Source organism: Schistocerca cancellata, chromosome 4 (genome assembly GCF_023864275.1).
Source record: "Schistocerca cancellata isolate TAMUIC-IGC-003103 chromosome 4, iqSchCanc2.1, whole genome shotgun sequence".
Lineage (NCBI taxonomy): Eukaryota > Metazoa > Arthropoda > Insecta > Orthoptera > Acrididae > Schistocerca > Schistocerca cancellata.
Genome location: NC_064629.1, coordinates 701,113,772 through 701,128,168, shown reverse-complemented (window position 1 = coordinate 701,128,168; position 14,397 = coordinate 701,113,772). Strand labels below are relative to the sequence as shown.

Sequence of the window (14,397 nt, the reverse complement as noted above, 5' to 3'; positions counted from 1 at the left end):
TTGTCTGATTGTATATAACTATTCATTTTTAAATTAATACTAAAGCTAAAAAAATGTTAAAATGATAAGCATTTGAAATTGTTAGACAATGAACCTAATGGACACCTGACAATTTCGGAAGAAAATGCAATTTTTACACGCCGTCCGCGAGAGCCTGGCAACACATTAAATCGGCGGTTTTAGAAACTCTGAAAGCGTCTTCCAATCGGCCACCTGACCGCAGCGCACGTATTGTCAACACCCCACTCACCGAGAAGAGGCAGCGGCATCGAATCGGCTCACCGTCCCAGTAGCAGACCGGCGTGCACACTGCCTTCTGTACATAGGGCAAAACTGCGCGCCGTGCAACGCCACCAAGCAGAGACAAATGCAGTTAATCATAACTGTCACATCCTGTCCCGTGCAACTCTGGTTGCTACACATGGTTTGACTTTTATAATTTACTGTTTTGTAGTCTTTAATGTCTTATACTTTCAATGTTTTTAAAATTCATAATAATTTATGACACGTCATGTGTTGTAGGTCCTCTACATAATTCCACTTCTGTAATTTTCTTTGTATCTTTCACTATTTATTCATCCATTAACCCACGTCCGGCCAACCTGATTTAGGTATTTCGTGATCTTTCTGAAATGCTTCAGGCAAATGCCGAGCTGGTTCCTTTGAAAGGGGACCGCCGATATCCTTCCCAGTCATTCCCTGTTCCGATGGGACCGATGTTTGGTTCCCTCCCTCAAATCAACCAACCATACGTCCAGTGTTCTAGGCCTATACTTTTAATATTTCAATCACGTTAGTTACTTTATTGCGACTATTATAACCTACAATTTTCTCTCACTTTTACAGTTTTATGGATCTGTTCTGGTATGTGAACAGAGAATTTCTTACATAAGGACTTTCTGCAGTTTTAGTATAAGACGCCCTTTTATTAAACCCATAGCATCCCTCCCTCCCCGCCCTATTTTATAATTTCACTACTTTATGGCGTTTACATTTTACACGCCCATCTTTTACACTATTCGTGTTTCAACGAGAATTTCTACATAATTATACGTTCTATAATTTTAGCACGACCCCTCTTCTTAGACTGATGACATCCTCACCACCGCCTCCCTGCTTCGTTTCCTCTCCCCCAATCAGCCTCACTCCATCACCCCCTCCCCAACGTCCCCTTCTACCAACTACTTAAAAAACTGAATGCAGTTGCGAAACAGAGTACACTGCTATGTGGTTTCGAGCGGAAAAGACAGGTGTTGACGAAACTACTTAGGTACCTTCTACATGTACGTACAATTCTTTTCTTTTCTATTTATTGTAAAATATTATATGGTTCACTTTTAGTTTTACTTTGTTTTCGATCTGAAGAAGATCCAGAGTGATCGAAACATGTAATCAATTAAAAATGTGCAACTGAGACGGAAAAGTAAATGAGAATTATCTTAAGCCGGCCGAGGTGGCCGAGCGGTTCTAGGCGCTTCAGTCCACAACCGCGCGACTGCTACGGTCGCAGGTTCGAATCCTGCCTCGGGCATGGATGTGTGTGATGTCCTTAGGTTAGTTAGGTTTAAGTAGTTCTAAGTTCTGGGGGACTGATGACCTCAGATGTTAAGTCCCATAGTGCTCAGAGCCATTTGAACCATTTTGAACAAAACAGCCCCAAATTGTTTCTGTAACTCATTATACTTTTTTTAAAAACTGACTTGGCTGAAGAGCGGAGAATTGTACCGATGTGAGCCCCCTCCCCCCCATATGGGGCGAGGGGGATGAAATAATAATAAAGAAAAAAAAGCCGTAATGCAGCACTCGTTTCCAAGCCCAAAAACGTCGTGGTATCCGTCCCGCCCAAGGTTGTTAAAATCTAAACTACTTCACAGAACAGATTCTACCCTGACCTAATCTCACCTTCGCGACCTCACCAAAAACTGAGATCGGATGCACTATGATCAAGCTGTCGGCCGATATTATAGGGCGATCGCTGACGGCGGAATCTGGTGACCGCTGTCCGTACCACCGTCGGAAAGCAGGCTAAGTCATCCACTATCTGCCGATCGCCCATCGATACAGATTACAGCCTGTGCATATTTGTGTTTCCATTTTTTTTAACAATCCCTCGAGTTTATTAGGACGCACTGACAATGAACCATTTAGATGAGCTGTTAGCTGCTCGTACAGTTTTCCTTTCTCCCTGACCCTCGCTGGCGGCTGCAGCAGGCGGCGCCGTTTCCGTAGATGGCGGCGACGCTCTCACGGCGCGGCCCACGTGCCTTCTGCCTGGCTAACTGCAGCTTCCTGCAGCAACCGGTTCCAGAGCCACCGCCGACATCCAATTTGCAACACACCGAGTCGCCCTGCTCCCGCCGCTCGTAACACTAACATCCAGTCACTTGCAGCTCCTCACAAGATACTCGCAAGCAACATTTTTGCGGAGGTTTGCAGCCTTCTGCCATCGCCTCACCGTATTTTACATCGCGCTTCGAGCCGATATCACGTAGGCCTCTGTGGTAGCGTAGCATCGCGTCCAGCCTTCTACGGTCAACGTTCGAAAACACCTCGAAGACATCGGGCGCGTACAAATTGAGCCCTACCACGCCCACTGCGTCGCTCAAATTCGTGACCTGCCTCTTACTGCCAAAGCGCTTCGCCGAGCACGGCTAATCGCACGAGCTTCTCTGAAACGTGAGAGAGATGTTAACAGGGAGCTTTACTACCGTACGTATGCTACAGATTTCCAGTTTATAACACGTGTACGTGAACACTGTTTAGTAAAACGCAATCTTTGTGATTATTTCACCTACTATAATTCTTCAGTTTCTCCCGGTATATTTGTTGACCGAACCGTCCACAGATGTACTCGTCAGCGCATCTCACGATGGCGACATGTTTGATCGCCGAATATTCTGCCCGTTGGACACTATGGAGCGGCAGTACACACGTGGACTGTTCGATCATTTTACTTACTGTTTCATTTTATGGAAGTCGTCCTGTCATTCAATGACAAATAACACCATTATTGTCACGAGATGTCACGCTTATCCTGGTATTTCTCCCACATCTCAACAACGGTGTGTTAATGCCGAAGAAGAAAAAAATCTGCCCAAATATTCAGTCAGTGCTTATGGCATTTGTCAACGCATATTAAAAGCAGAAATGGGGAACCAACCAGTTTGCAAGTTAGAGCATGGATAGCTGTCGAGATCACATGCATTTAAACAGTTTCGGACTCAAACCTCTGTCTAGGAGGATACTACTTCAAATACTCGCACAGCCTGGAGGACATGTTTAGCATAAGCTGTCTCTCATAATAAAAATTATGGTATCTTTCTCAGTTCAGTAACGTCAAATCTGTGAACTCTTATATATATATATATATATATATATATATATATATATATATATATATATATATATGTGTGTGTGTGTGTGTGTGTGTGTGTGTGTGTGTGTTTTCTTGACTAGCCGATCCAGCGAAGAGGTATTAACTGTGGTAAGGGCACGTCACAATTAAATTATATTCACTTTCAGCATGGCTAATAGCTGCCGTGTCGTAACAACAGTTCGTGAGTCGTACAGAAATTGGATAACAAGTTCTCACAACAAATTAGCCCATTTTCTATGCCTCTTTTCACGTGCAAGATCACAAATTTTAAAAAGTAGTGACAAGTGTCACCTTCCGGTAGAACTGCCTTTCACAAGAAGAAGTACTCTTTTTCACATCCTTTACTGGCTGTTCTAGCAGCACAAGAGATTTATTAACTCTAAAAACAAATTACTTGAATGGGCCCGACTACATTATGGGCTTTATGAATTATGCTGTCTAGATGGCTTAATTTTTTTAAAATTTATTATATTATTTCATAACATGATTCAGCTACAGGCATCACCAGAACTGAGCTTAGAATTTCTGACACAAACTTCTGTGTCACTGTACAGCGCCGAAGTGGAGCGTCAAATCAGAAATGAAATTCAGATGTGAAACGATGCAGGTACTAAACAAACTTCGATGCCGAAATAAAGAAGGTGGCTTCGCAAAGAAAGCAACGCCTAAAGTCGTTCAGGGACAACATGGAATACCAAAATAATGATGGTTGGGCGAGGTTCTGAATTCAGCAAATCCTGAAAATGAGCTCAGCTTCTTCATCGCTATGACTCAAACAAAATTATACACGATAAACAAGTCAACAGCAAGCGTCACTGCGTCGCATTCCATTATTATTTTGCATTATACGTAATCACTTGAAGATTCGAATCGCTTATTATTAGACTGTGCTTTTGTAATTCACACTACAGTCGCAGGTTCGAATCCTGCCTCGGGCATGGATGTGTGTGATGTCCTTAGGTTAGTTAGGTTTAAGTAGTTCTAAGTTCTAGGGGACTGATGACCTCAGAAGTTAAGTCCCATAGTGCTCAGAGCCATTTGAACCATTTTTTTTTGTAATTCACACTTTCCGCGCACTCAGATGTCATCCGCTGCGACCGTCACAAGAAACAATTACATTACCCATTTTACTGCGAATATGGAACAAAATCGATAATATCAACAACGGGTCTAAATTATATATTCTCAATCGGAAAGTCTGAGTTCCATTTCTATCGACAAGATCCCAACATAAAAATTTCCTGCTAATGAAACAGTTGCATCTGTATCAACATTCGCAGCTGACACAAGTCTACTTTTCATGTGTTATCTGGACAGGTATTCCCTTATCTGGTAAGAACTTGCGATAGTTATTCTGCTAACCAGGAGTCCGATGCACTCAAGGTGATAAAATACATTGAGGTGACAAACGACATGGAATACCTCCTAATATCGAGTCGGACCTCCTTTTGCCCGGCGTAGCGAAGCAACTCGACACGGCACGGACTCAGAAAGGCGTTTGAAATCCCCTGCATAAATATTGAGCCATGCTGCCTCTATAGCCGCCCATAATTGCGAAAGTGTTGCCGCTGTAGAATTTTGTTCACAAGCAGACCTATCGATTATGTGTCATAAATGTTCATTGGGTTTCATGTCGGGCGACCTGGGTGGCCAACTCTTCACTCGAACTGTCCAGAATGTGCACTATGTGATCAAAAGTATCCGGACAACCCCAAAAACATACGTTTTTCGTATTAGGTGCATTGCGTTGCCACCTACTGCCAGGTACCCCATATCAACGACCTCAGTAGTCATTAGACATCGTGCGAGAGCAGAATGGGGCGCTCCGCGGAACTCACGGACTTCGTACGTGGTCAGGTGATGGGGTCTCGCTTGTGTCATACGTCTGTACGCGAGATTTTCACACTGTTAAAGATCCCTAGGTCCACTGTTTCCGATGTGATAGTGAAGTGGAAACGTGAAAAGACCCGTACAACATAAAAGCTTACAGGCCGACCTCGTCTGTTGATTGGCAGAGACTGCCCACAGTTGAAGAGGATCGTAATGTGTAATAGGCAGATATCTATCCAGACAATAATTCCTAACTGCATCAGAATCCACTGCATGTACTATGACAGTTAGGCGAGGGGTGAGAAAACTTGGATTTCATGGTCGAGCGTCTGCTCATATGACACACATCACGCCGGTAAATGCCAAAGACGCTTCGCTTGGCGTAAGGAGCGTAAACATTGGACGATTGAACAGTGGAGAAACATTGCGTCGAGTGACGAATCACAGTTCACAATGTGGCGATCCGATGGTATGGTCTGAGTATGGTGAATACCCTGTGAATGTCATCTGCCAGCGTGTGTAGTGCCAACAGTAAAATTCAGAGGCGGTGGTGTTATGGTGTGGTCGTGTTTTTGAGGGAGGGACCTTGCACCCCTTGTTGTTTTGCATGGCACTATCACAGCACAGGCCTACACTGATGTTTTAAGCACCTTCTTGCTTCCCACTGTTGAAGAGCAGTTCGGGGCTGGCGATTGCATCTTTCAACACGATCGAGTACCTGTTCATAATGCACGGCCTGTGGCGGAGTGGTTACACGACAGTAAATCCCTGTAATGGACTGGCCTGCACAGAGCCCTGACCTGAACCCTATAGAACACCTTCGGGATGTTTTGGAACTCCGACCTCGTGCCAGGTCTCATCGACAGACATCGATACCTCTCCTCAGTGCAGCACTCCATGAATGATGAGCTGCCATTCCCATAGAAACCTTCCAGCACCTGACTGAACGTATGCCTGCGAGAATGGAAGCTGTCATCAAGGCTAAGAGTGGGCCAACACTATACTGAATTCCAGCATTACTGATGGAGGGCGCCACAAACTTGTATTTTCAGCCAGGTGTCCGGATACTTTTGATCACATAGTGTACTTGAAACCAATCGCGAATAATTGTGACCTGGTGACATGGCGCAACGTCACAAATAGCATTCCATCCTTGTTTGGGAACATGAAATCCACGAATGGCTGCAAATGGCCTCCAACTAGCCGAACATAACCAGGCCCCAGTAAATTCAATGTAAACACAGCCCACACTATTATGGAGCAATACAAACTTGCACAATGCATTGTTCACAAAGTGGATCCACGGCTTCGTGGTGTCTCCGCCACACTCGAACACTATCAGCACTAACCAACCGAAATCCAGACTCATCCGGTTAGGCCACGGTTTTCAGGTCGTCTCGAGTCCAACTGATATGGTCACGAGCCCACTGAGAGGCTCTACAGACGAAAAAAAAATGGTTCAAATGGTTCTGAGCACTATGGGACTTAACATTTATGGTCATCAGTCCCCTAGAACTACTTAAACCTAACTAACCTAAGGACATCACACAACACCCAGTCATCACGAGGCAGAGAAAATCCCTGACCCCGCCGGGAATCGAACCCGGGCGTGGGAAGCGAGAACGCTACCGCACGACCACGAGCTGCGGACTCTACAGACGACGTCGTGGTGTTAGCAAAAGCACTCACGTCGGTCTTCTGCTGTCATGGCCCACTAAAGCCAAAATTTGCCGCACTATCGTAACGAATACGTTCCTCGTACAAACCACATTGATTTCTGGGATTATTTCACACAGTGTTGCTTGTCTGTTGGCACTGGCAACACTACGCAAACGCCGCTTCTCTCGGCTAAGTGAAGATCGTCGACCACAGCGTTATCCGAGATGAGAAGTAATTCCTAAACTCTGGTATTTTCAGCACATTCTTGACTCTGTCGCCCTCGGAATATTAAATTCCCTAACGACTTCCGAAATGGACTGTCCCATGTGTCTAGCTCCAGCTACAATTTCGCGTATAAAGCCTGTAAATTCCCTTCGTGCGGCCATAATCACGTCGGAAATCTTATCGAATGAAGTACATGAATACTAATGTCAGCTCCACTAATGCACTGCCCTTTTATACTTTGTGTTTGCGATATTACCGCAATCTGTATATGTGCATATCACTATCCCATGACTTCTGTCAGCTCAGTGTACATTTCTGACAACACTGTCATAACGGCACCTGAATGATGAAAATATAACTGCGCTGGAAACTATGTTAGACTTCCCTTGTACCGGCCGGTGTGGGCGAGCGGTTCTAGGCGCTTCAGTCTGGAACCGCGCGACCGCAGACAGAAAAAAAGTGTAATCCCCTTAATATCAAATTCATCATCACCGACCTTTACATATTTCATTTCTTAACCCCATAAAAATAGTAGATGACTTTGGCTCTCCAAGTTATCAGCAGGAGAAAAATTGTTCGATGAAGTACCGTTGAAATTTCACCGGTAGACATAGCTATATGTTCGAAGACACATCATCTTTCAGTCTTACACTATTTCAGTATGTGTAGACCTCACGTCCGTCAAGTAGCTTACCGTCGTAAAGCCACAAGCTCCAACGACGTCAACACTTTTCTGTATTTCATGTAAGCTAGTAAAATGATAGTGTGTGACTTCCTTACTTAAAAACATATTTTCGAAAACAGTGCTGTCAGAAATTCATTGCTACTACAGCGTCCGACTACCTTTAATTTATCAATTGATGTATCGAATTACGTAACTGTTCAGTAATAATGTGCCTCTCAGAAAAAGAAAGGAAGATACGTTTTTAAACGTCCCGTCGACAACGAGGTCATTAGAGATGGAGCACGCACACGAACGGCGCGCCCGAAGATTTGGGCACAAATCTCTCTCTCTCTCTCTCTCTCTCTCTCTCTCTCTCTCATATACATGGGTTCAGTGTCCAACCTTTTTGTTAACTTTTTCGCCTTTTTGTTAACCTTTTCGTGTTGACGGAGGGACGGAGGTTAGAAACGTGTTCCCACCGACTGCAAGTCCAGTACCTTCACGACTGCGACACCTCACTATTTTGCAGAAGAGAGGAGAGAGGAGAACGAGGTAATGTGTACCCAGTAACTGTGTCAGCAGGCAATTATTACCAGGGGAACGCGCTATGGCGACCGACAGCTGCTCCAGCCCCTGGAGTCAAGCGATGTGTCACAGTGCTTATAACAACTGAACTCACAAGCGGCATTACCAGGATCCAAGTGTAAGTTTTTCTTGGTTTCCCTTAGTTTGTAATTGCGAATACTGGGATATTTCCTTAGAATAGGACACAGCCGATATCCTTTTCTACCCAAAATTATTGTCGGTCTCTAATGAGAGCGACGAAGATGGAGGTTTAAATCCTAAACTTCCTAAGAAGTGACTGTGCGGCAGCACTTGATGGACACGTAATTAGCATGGTGCTTTCTTGGTTCGTAATGTCCGCTTTCCAAACTGGAACCTGTGCTTCCCCTAGGTTGTCCTCAGATGTCAATCTGGATCCCTTTCCAGTCCTCGAATTGAGGAAACATATTCGGAACAGCCAGGATCCAATCCGATTCCCTCAGGCGGCAAACATGCCTACTGCTGAATTCAGTAGGCAGAAGCAAATGCGTGTTTATGTATATGAGATGAACGCATTTGTGGCGAATTTGTGTCAAAGGAAATGGTTTAATAATGACACAGACAGCCAGTGAAACGCATGCACTCTTAACAGATCACAGCAGATGTGACACGGGTGAGTCCTTACTGCTCACTGCATTTCTTGTCGATTTGTTGGCGAAGACAAGCGAATGAAATTAATGGCGAGCAATGTCATAATAACAAGACTCGGCGAAACAGCTCGAAGATCTACAGGCAATCATTTGGTTAGGCGATGAACACGAAACCGATTGTGGCAAACACGATAACTTTTCTAGCGGAGTCATCAACTCAAAGATTGGTTTGAGCTCTGAAGTGATCTGCTAAGCATGGTCCCCTTTCTCGGACCTCTGAACTGGTTGCCCAGTCGGTTACACAGAGCTCTACAGTTTATTGTGGACCCCGAGCCACAGTGCAACCCAGCATTTTAAACATTAACAAACAAATCCGAGACCTTTCGATTGGCTGTCTGGCATTTCACCACCGAGTCACACACCAGACGTCTGAATATAACGAGCTCATTCACTAAGCGATTGCAGCGCCTCTGGTGATGAATTAACCAAAACCTACATGACAACAGACTTACGCAGCGCCTCTAGCGGAATAAATCTGTATTCAAATAGGTCGTCTGCTTTGTGAACTGTTTACATTCCAAATGTAGATTTCGTACTCTGAAGAAAGTACCATATGCGGAAGACTGGTCAGTCGAAGCTTACATAAAGCGCCTTCGCCTTACGAAATTAAGAGAGAGAGAGAGAGAGAGAGGTGCGCTCATTACGGCGATATCCGGCGGAGCGCAGCGCGGGGCAGCGCCGGCGGCCGGCCGGGCCGGGAGTCGGAGTTAAGGCTATCGATTCGGCGCGGCCGCCATCTTGGGCCGCGGCGGGCTTTGTGCCACCGGCGCTGGCGCGGCGCAGCGCGCGGCCCAAAAAGGCAGCGGCCGGCCGACGGCGGACCGAGACCGGCGCCATCTTCCCCGCGGCCGCGGCTGACGCATTCGCAATTCCGACGACCGGGCCACGCGTCGATACGGCGCCCGGGCCGCAGCGCGCCGCAGGTGACACCGTTAATTCCGAGAGCGCCGCCTGTCTGAGAGCTCTGCCAATTTCCGGGAACGCGCGCCGCTGCTGCTGACAGATTTCAGATTTCCGCTGCCCACGACTTGCCGCAGCCTCTGTAACAGGTGCTCCCCGTCCGTCCGCTCGCGCCGTTGACAGCCTTTCGTGCACGCCCGACCGGCCAGCAATGCTCTGTATGGTGTCCAACTTAGGTCGCTGTTAACAAGCTTTCATCTTTTATGTCGTATCTTCGCGCGCTACGCTGCCGAGACTGTTCACCATTTCGATCTCTTTTTGTCCCGCGTTCCTGTTTTCTGCTCTGTTCCCCTGTGTCTGACATGACCTGGCTCCAGCGCTTTTCTGCTCTTCTTGTCTTGTCGAATACGAAAAAAAAAAAAAAAAAAAAACCTACGTAACTAACAAGCCATTAACGAATGGACCATGCGACTAGCTACTGTTGTCGCATTTTTAAATGCAAACTTCCCAGCTAATTAAGTCCATCGTGTGGTGCTGTTCCACAATTGCATGTATAAAGAGTGAAACCGAACTTCACCGCAAAATTTCGGACGTTCTTCAGGGGCATTTTCTGATAATTTTGATGTAAGAGAACAGTGGTCTCTGGTGCCCCGTCGCAGAGTAACAATGTATTGCGCTTGTTACCCCCACTACCTTAGTTTCTCTGAAAATACCCACACAACTGAGAAAAGCCAATCACCAAAGAGCAAAACACGAAACACAGGGTAATGGAACAATCTTCAGACAATGCAGAAGATATGTGATGAGGTTGCCGTCTGTACGCAAACAGCTCAGCGTAGCCTCGTTGCGCCGCTCTTCTACTACATTCAGTAAACCCATACACGAGGTGCATCTCGGCCATATCTTCGTCAATCTATACTGCTGTGTATCACTGCTACTACTCCCCGCCCATTATATTATTCCACTTGGCTTCCCGTGGCCATTAGCGGAAATACACGCCGACGTTAAACAAAGGAAAACGCATCGCAATGTGAATGATTTCAAACCAGTTGTGCATACACTGTCAAATGTTTCGGCACGTCATCGAGAAATATCAGGATAAAAACTCATGATAAGCCGACCAAACGGCCCTCACTCTCAGGTGCAATAATGTAGTGGTCGAATAATACCGTGAATGAATGGAGCATACCGTCGACTCTTTCTTCTCTTTTCCCCGTCTAGCACGGGCTACGCGAATTTTCGCAATTTAGCTCCGCAGTCGGATGCCCTTCCTGTCGCCGGAGCGCCGCGCGGGGTAGCCGATCGGTCGAAGCGCCTTGTCACGGTTCGCGCGGCTCACCCCGTCGGAGGCTCGAGTCCTCCCTCGGGCGTGTGTATGTGTGTGTGTGTGTGTGTGTTGTCCTTAGTGATAAGTTAGTTTAACTTAGATTAAGTAGTATGTAAGCTTAGGGACCGATGACCTCAGCAGTTTGGTCCCATAAGACCTTACCACAAATTTCCAAAATTTTGTCACCACAGCGTCAGTAACTTAAGGGTGGCGGGCGTGGGGGGAGGGGGGGGGGGGAGACAGGTCGTGTGCGCCAGTATAAACTGTGTTATGTGTGTGACTATTTTAACTGTTCGTGCCTCGTATTTTCCGAGGCGGAAAGAGAAGGGGGCAGCGCAGTATTTACCTAAACGAGCGTGGAAAACTGCCTAAAAAACCACACAGCCGGACCCGTGCACCAGACGCCGTCAATCAACCGCGCGGATTGGATCTCGGCGTGACTCACCTTTCAGTCGCGCAAGCTAACGCGCTGCGCGTTATGCTATACGAGCAGGATGTACATACAGTCAACATACGCAGATATTTTCTGTGCAATAGATATCCAAATATAATATAAATGCGGGAGGGGGGGAGGCAGAAATCAAACAAGATGGCCGACCGAAGTGGTCGTGCGGTTAAAGGCGCTGCAGTCTGGAACCGCAAGACCGCTACGGTCGCAGGTTCGAATCCTGCCTCGGGCATGGATGTTTGTGATGTCCTTAGGTTAGTTAGGTTTAACTAGTTCTAAGTTCTAGGGGACTAATGACCTCAGCAGTTGAGTCCCATAGTGCTCAGAGCCTAACAAGATGCAATTACTCTGTAGCGTGCCACCAGAGTCCATTGGTCCCTTTCATCAAAATTGCCGGATAATAATCGTGAACAAAATGCGTGTGAAATCTTATGGGACTTAACTGCTAAGGTCATCAGTCCCTAAGCTTGCACACTACTTAACCTAAATTACCCTAAGGACAAACGCACACACCCATGCCCGAGGGAGGACTCGAACCTCCGCCGGAATCAATCGTGAACAACTTCCGAAATTTTGTGGTTAGCGTTAGGGTTCGCCTTGTATGTTACTGGGCTATCAGTCAGGAATGAGCTACAAATGGGTTTTTAGATGACTGTCTGTCCCGCTCCGTGACGTATAGGCTACATTTTAGGACAGTGGTCGAAGTAAATATGAAGGGACCTGCTGATACGTCCCCTCGGGACTTCGTCTTTTCATGAGCTTTCCCCTTGTGATACGACATCTCTGTTCTTCAAACAGTGTAACTCTGTGCTCAGTGGATTTCCTCTAGGAAAGGGACACGTTTCTCAGTTGTTAGTAATGCCTTAGCTTAAATCACAAATTGCCCTTGAGCCACTCCTTCTGAGCTCCAACATTACAACTAACCTCGTTTTGGAGTAGCATGCGGGGTTTGGGATGCGGTGGACGGGCATAAGAATCCATTCGGATATGATACTGAACTGTTAAGCCTCTATACTTGTACTACTGGCATCCTCCACAAGGCTAATAGTTGTTCGTTGATCGTGTCAAGTGATGCTACTGAGGATATTTGATGGAACTATTCAAACACATCAATGTAGCGCCTGTTCGCTGTCCATATCCCACTGCAGTTGGATAAACGTCACAAAAATCTACATCTATAACCCGTAAGACACTTTGTTGAATGAGCGGAGCGTACTTTGTGTTCCTTACCCCTTATCCTGTTCCAGACGCGAATGGTTCGCGGGAAGAACGAGTGATGGCAAGCGAGCTCGAATCGCTCTAGTTTTACCTTCATGGTTTTTTCGCGAGTTAGAGGTAGAAGGACACAATATATTGGTTGACTCTTCTATGAAAGTACGCTCTCGGAACTTTAACAGTAAAACATACTGTGATGCTGAAGGTCTCTCTTGCAGTGTCTTCTACTAGAGCTGGCTAAACATCTCTGTGATGCTTTCGCGCTTGTTCAGAGTACCTGTAACGAATAGCGCTGCTCTTCTCTGGATCTTGTCTGTTTCCCCTATAAACCCTATCCTCCCACCCTCACGAGCAATATTCAAGTATTGGTCGCACGATGGTTTTGTAACCTAGGTCCTTTTTGGGTGAACTACATTTGCCGCGGATTCTTCCAATGGATCCCAGTCTGACATCTGCCATACCTATGACAAATAACCCACAATTTCGAAATTCAGTATTCGGATTTCCTGGCACTTAAAGTACAATAAGGCAACCAGTACGACAAAACTGCAAAATCCTACAGTTGGTAGGAATCAGGTTAAATTGGAGCTCCCACATTCCCGGCAAGCCGCCTAGTAAATCAGAGGAAGACAAGGCCACAGCATTCCCGACAGGGATTGGCTTTATTGAGGCAATTACAGGAGCAGCAGTAGCTTAGATAAACATGAGTAGGTAAGCAAATCTGTTGTGATGTAGTTGAGGGAACCATCTCCGCATCTGCCTGCAGAGGTACGAGAAACTAGGGAGGACCGTACGGAGACGCGAATATCAATGCTTCCGAATACATATATTTTTGGACAAGATGGTTGTGGAGATGAAGCAGCGATTAGTATGATTAATCAATTATTCAAAAACAGTCTTAATCGCATATATTATTATTATACCGCCAACCGGATTCAACCCGACGCAGGGGTCATCTTCTGGGCGTTTACACCATTGGTCGACTGCTGGTGGTGTCACTCCTGTCGACATAATGGCAGGAAACTGTATCTTCCGAATACAGTTCCAGTGGCTTAATCTGGCGATCCTTTCGTTGGTCCCCCACAGGACTACACCTCCTAAAATACCGCGATATTTGGACTGGCTAATGCTTTATTTAGCGCAAAAAGCTAGAACATGTAGTGGCTTTTCCACGAGGAGCTGCACACTCAAGCTGGGTTCTCAAACACCGTCACTACCGGCACCAATCATGTCGCACGCGGGAGCACTGGTATTTTACATCTGCAAGGCGGCAGGCGCCAGGAATCAAAACACTAGTAAATGTTAAAATTCATTTACCATCTTGGCGCAAGTTCTTCGCCCCGCTTCACTCTCATACTATAGTCACAGAGATGAGGCCACATGCTGAAACAACTGTATCTACCTGGTTGCTAACTGACTTGGAACTCGACAATTAGTGGGAACATGATCGCTAGACTAGAAGGTTTAATGTTTAGAGACTGCACGAAGGCATGCAACGGC

The 14,397-nt window shown here is 46.1% G+C and overlaps 1 long non-coding RNA gene across 2 annotated transcripts in view; it reads right to left on the bottom strand.

Moving 5' to 3' along the window:
* LOC126184743 (uncharacterized) overlaps positions 1-14,397 on the bottom strand; it is a 555,678-nt gene that overhangs the window by 79,380 nt on the left and 461,901 nt on the right. The window lies entirely within an intron of this gene.